The following is a 5609-nucleotide window of genomic DNA, read 5'->3' as shown; positions in this document are numbered from 1 at the left end:
AAACTTGGTCCATTTGTAAGCAGGACTTGGTCCATCTGTGCAGGACAGCAGAAAACCCTTTGTGCTAATCATGATGCCAAGAAGCAGAATGCGGCAAATGGCAGATGATCCAACTTACAGCTGTCAGAGATTATTTCTGCACTGCTCAATTCTCTCTGCCTAACATACACAGGATCTCAGAACTGCATTGCTTGAACTGGTGGAACTTGTTGAAGTGAACTGGGATGAGCAAGTTTTAGAACTTAGTCAGATTGCAGTAAAAAATGGATAATCTCATGGGTATTAAGGTACAGGCTTGCTATTTCTGCACAGAATTTGTTTTTATTTTACATGGCCGTGATCTGAAAGTTGCTTGAAACGCAGGCACCTCGGCACTGTTGTGTAACTGAATTTCACACATTATAGATCCTGAAATATCCTGAAATCTAAAACTCTGACTTGTTTTCAGTCTGCTGCTTGAGTCTATTCAGGGTCATAGTGTCTGTGTGAAGTGGAGTGTGTGGGGAGATTGTTGCTGCAGATCCTGGGAAGTTGCTGTGTATTTGCAGACAATGGCTGCTGTTGGTCACTGGGTGCCACTGTTGCTCTGCAGAACAGCTGTGCTGTGCATGCAGCACAGCATGCTGTGCACGCCATGGAACTAGGAATCAAGAAGAGATAGAAGCGTCACTTCTGCTCTAGTAAAAGGTCTCATCTGCTCACAGGCTTTTGTACTTGAATTCAGCACTCGGGACCTGTTGCCACAGAGGGACTAGTTGCTGAAGTTGGATGACTCTTTCTGTTTACTCCTTGTAATATGTAGCCGTAACACTAACTATTTAAAAAAGAATCTGAAATCATGGCTAATTATTGACTGCTGCACAGCAGAACACTACCACGGTGAGATTGGGCTGTGAGATGACTTGAAAGCTGTTTCCTCAGTATAGGTCTTATTCTTGCAGCTGGGACACCTTGATGAAGACTGTGTAACAGCTTTCTGTGTTTCACAACAAGAGAAGAGAGAGTAGATCAGCATTAACATCAGAGGTAAGAAACGTATGTCAGTAATTCTCTGTATTTAAGCCCACTCCTACAGTAAATAACCTTACTGTATTAACAGACTCTAACACTCACTTATTCTCAAACATGAAATATTTCACACCTTTCAGAGGTAAGGTACCACTGCAGAACTTCATAGTCTACCTAATAACTATATTTCTGAAGTTCACATTTATTCCTTTTTTCTCCTTTAATTGTGTTTTTTCAACCTTTCTGTTATATTTTACCATGCTGAAATCCTTATGAATCTCTGGAAGTCCAGGCAGACTCAAAACAGAAACTGATTGATGAACAGCAGATGTCACATGCTGGCTTAACTCCCTGCTTTGAAATGTTTCATTAATAGGTGGAAAATAACAACACATCAGGTAAGGCAACCAAATAAATTTGGAGAATTACAGTTCACAAATACTTCAGGAAATAAATTAATTCCACTAACTTTCGAAAACAAATGAGAAAAGCTGAACTGAGTGCTGCTAGAGATGCTGTATAAATGTCAATAATAACATTCCAAGCTGTAGAAGAGATTTAAAACATGATGGGTACTCTGACTTTAACCTGAATCTGAAAGTTGTCTCTTGCAATTGAGTTGTCTTTCTATTAAATAGAAAGTGGTAGCATTTGAAGGATTGTTAAGATTTCCATATAACTTCAGTAAGACTAGATGTAAAATGTAAGTTTTATCTAGGCGAGATCGTTTGTGGAGTCACTGTTTCTTTTCTTTATGTACAGGGAATAAAGAGAACAATCGACCTACATGGGGAAAGACTTCTTCAGTTTAAGTCTGTGATATTTTCACAGTCTTAATTCAAAAGACTTCTAATGCCTGATAAGTAATTCAAGCTTTTTATACTACACTGAGTCTGTCAAGCATTGTACCCACGGTTCTCATAGTAGTCAAAAAGCTGCTGAAAATCCAGCTGAATGCCGATGCTCCTTGGAGCTGGGCTGAAACTTGGCCCCCAGAAATGGGAGTCCAGCTGAAATGCTGTACAAACTGAATTAGTAGGAGCTTTGCCATTCACTTCAGTAGAGAGATTCTGGCACCAGCTTTAGTTTTCACTTCCAGCAATTGTACAATACACTAACTTTCAAGCAAAAACAAGAATAGTCTTCTTCTTGATCTCAGACATATTGTGTGAATCAGCTGACGCCTGAAACTACCCTAATGTGATCAGACGTGAAGGTTGCACATCAAGGGGAAAATATGGCAGACATGCAGAAATTTTCTTTGTACTGACAATGTTTCTGAAGAGATCTAAATCCTCTTGTTTTCTAGTGGAATTATGACCAGTTGTGGCAACCTATCTCTTGCTTCAGTCTAAGAAGGCTCGTGGCAAGCACATTCCTTGAGATTTCCATCCCAAACAGGACGTGCCAGTACCACACAGTCAGGAAGCCTGGGGGTAAGTTTTAGAGTTCAGCACAAGGTTCTGGTCAAAATGCCTCTGTGTGCTGAAGCTCTGCCCGGGTAAACAGTCTGGTGGCCTAAACATCGGTGAGGGAGCATGTGTGCAACCAGTCTTGGTCATCAAATCTTGTTCTATGATAAGGCCACCCACTCAGTGTATGAAGGCAAAGGATGTAATCTTTCTAGATTTCAGGGAGGCCTTTGATCCTGTCCCTTTGGCTGCATGTTCCCAACCTCTCGCTCAGCCACGTAGACCAATAGTACTATTGAGGTTTGAGATCTTTCTGCTCTGGATGGGTTCCTTTTGTTATCTCTTGGTGGTGTTATCTCTTTTCTCCAGTCATCAGGGCTGTAAGATCTGTCAATGCTTGCAGAGTCTGTCCATTTCCTCTTTCTGACTTCCTTCTCTTGCAGTTAGAGTAAGCTCTGTGGCCTTCCTTACTCTCAGCTGGGCTAAAGTCCAGCAGTCTGTGGCCTTTGGCTTCAGCAAGTTTAACTACATCTTCTAGGCAAGTTCTGGGCAAGATTATTCTACTCAGGAAGCACAACAAATCAGAGAACAAAAATAGCCTCATGAAAACAGAACCATAGAATTTTTGGATTGGAAAGGTCTGCGTTTTAGTGTTTCATGATCAAATGTTTTAGTAAGTTGGACTGGTCCTATGAAGTAGTATGACTGCAGTAAGCAGTGTACATGGTGCGCTGTGAGTACTGCACACATTCCTCTTGGCAGCTTGTGGAACAGAAATTGTGCATTGTTTGGATTGTGTAAGCATTCCTGTTGGTCTCTTGTGATGCTTACCTTCTTAGAGCACCTTTCCTCGTTTGGCTCTACATATTTTGGTACCTTACTTGTTCTGTTTGTCTTAGCAAGGAAGGTCTTCTTCTGAAGCATCCTCAGTCTTGGTCTGGGCAGCATACTTAGAAATGACATGGACATTACATGAGTGGGTGGTCAAAGGAGGGAAGATCTCACCTTTCTGATCAGTTTCCTTTTAGAAGACAGTCCTGGAGAGGATTTGCTTTCCTTGTTTCCTGGAGACTTGGATTCTTAGATGGTTTTGGCTGCAGCTATTTCTGATGTTAATTCCTTGTTCTGTACTTTAGTAGCCAAGTGCAAGTGGAGTGCTTTGCAATTGTCTGAAGTTGCCAGGTTGCTTGTGATCACATATGTACTGTGGAGATATCTGTGGTGCCAGTGATAATTCAGTGTGATGAACTTGAAGGCTTTCATTAGAATTGCAGCCCTAATAGAAACAATGACTTAAACTCTGTAATTCTGTGTAAAATCATTAGCTAGCTTGTGGTCCGGGTCTTCAAACCAAAGGCTATGAGGTGCTGCTCTTGTTGACGCAGGCTGTGAAAGATGACTTGAGCTCTAAGAGTAATTTCCCTTCTGCTCTTGATATGAACGTCAAATCCACAATTACAGTATTAAGAACATAATATAAAAGTTGGTGCTGCTGGCTTGTGGACCTGCATTAGCTGTTAGCCATAGTTTGGAACTTGCAAAGCAATCTTATTTAGATTTTAGTGATGAAATCTTCTGATGAAATCTTCCTTTTAATTCTGCAAAAGAATCTCAATGGAACATTTCTGTCTGAAAAGGCTCTGACGTATGAAGATGTGCCAGACTGCAGCCATGTGCCAGATGCGTTTGGATCCATGGAATTTTCTGATGTAGCTTCAGTGTTTGAAGAATCTCCGCTCGATCTAAATACTCAGAGAACAAAGCAGGTGTGTGAAGATGTAGTGCTAGTTTCTTACAGAAAAAATACAGCACTTAATCCAGAAATCTGCTTCTCATTGTATATAGAGCTTAGTCTGTATTTAAGTATCTAGTGGACCTTGACCAAAGGGAGATACAGATTCAGCAAAGAAGCATGTTAAGCATAAATTTTGGTGCCTTCTGCCTGTAGGACATGGTTGGTTTGATGAGAAACCTAACTCCAGTGTTTGGTTTGCACAGAAACAGCAAGCAAAGGAACAAGTAAAGGAGTCAGGGAGGATTTTAAAACACATCGGGAAGCGATAAGGCACAGTTCATAAGATTCTGGAGTTAGGCTGGAGGTAGACAGAGCTTGAAAGGTACCGAAAGAAATTCAAGACAAGAACATGCACAGTGATGTGATTGAAATTTTGCAGCAAAACTATGTGATAATTCATAGTTATGTTTAGATAAGCTGGTGAGGGTTAATCCTAAATGGAGAACTGAGATGAACAAATAAAAAAATGGCGTTTGACAGTGTATAAGAAACGAACTTATTCTAGGAGAGAATCAGAGGTTTCAACTCTTTTGTTCAATAGACAAGTAGTGTATGATGTTTTTATAAGCATTGTGTCTGACCTTCTCAGCTGTTAGAATTTCCTTGACAGTAACTTCTCCGGCTGTGATCAGAAAACCTTTTGTTACATCTCTGGCAGCATTCGAGGCATGATACTCAACTGGGTGATATGGAATTCACACTGTCAACTCCAGTGACAAGAAAAGTGGCATCTAAGAAGCATGCAAACACAGAGAATGTTGATGCAGAGTCAGCGTTAAGAAATGAGCTGCCCTTTGCACTTCCTGCTCCTGCTCTTTTCAAAGAGTCAGAGAAGCAAGTAGAAGGCACTTAGAAGAACCCTTTCAGGCACCTACTTCCAAAGGTATGTTGTGTCTAACAAATGGAAACTTAGAACATGTGTAGCTTAGGAGTTTTTTAATTTAAATATGAATGCAAGCCTTGTAGGTCCTAAAATTCTGAAAGGTTTCAGTGTGGGGTTTATTTGGTCACAGCACATACAGCCACCAGCCTGTACATCTGACAGTGCACTGCAAGCGGTTTAACCATCTATCAGGGCACGGTACTTGTCTATTAATGATAGAAGTTTTCACAGTTTCACAAGGATCATGCCTTGAGATGCATTCAGATAATGAGACAAGTGCTGTGTTCCTAAATCTAGCATGAGGTTCCACTTTCCATCGAGATCTAGTAGATAATTTCTTTAACATTCATCATGAGGGTTTTGGTTTGTTTTTATTTTTTTCTGGGCTATTATTTTGAGTGAAAGAAACGGGTATGCTTTTATTCAAGCATGCTTTTGATTGCATCTTGCTTCTAAATTAAATGTAACCTACTGAATTCCTCATGATAGCATACCAGTACTTGCATGTATC

The 5609-nt window shown here is 40.6% G+C and overlaps 1 long non-coding RNA gene across 2 annotated transcripts; it reads left to right on the top strand.

The window, feature by feature from the left end:
- Positions 1-5307, top strand: LOC146753654 (uncharacterized). Of its 2 annotated transcripts, XR_014940085.1 has the most exons (5): positions 1-1026; positions 1301-1406; positions 1771-2444; positions 4058-4186; positions 4874-5307. It is a non-coding gene; the product is annotated as an uncharacterized LOC146753654 (long non-coding RNA). The 2 variants fall into 2 exon arrangements; XR_014940084.1 differs by lacking the exon at positions 1-1026 and having other exon boundaries at positions 1039-1406; positions 4874-5306.
- Positions 5308-5609: the final 302 nt, after the last annotated feature.

Source organism: Coturnix japonica, chromosome Z, assembly GCF_054131305.1.
Source record: "Coturnix japonica strain WE chromosome Z, WE-NBRP24, whole genome shotgun sequence".
NCBI lineage: Eukaryota > Metazoa > Chordata > Aves > Galliformes > Phasianidae > Coturnix > Coturnix japonica.
The sequence above is the reverse complement of the archived record's forward strand: the minus strand, read 5'-3'. Positions and strand labels throughout refer to the sequence as shown.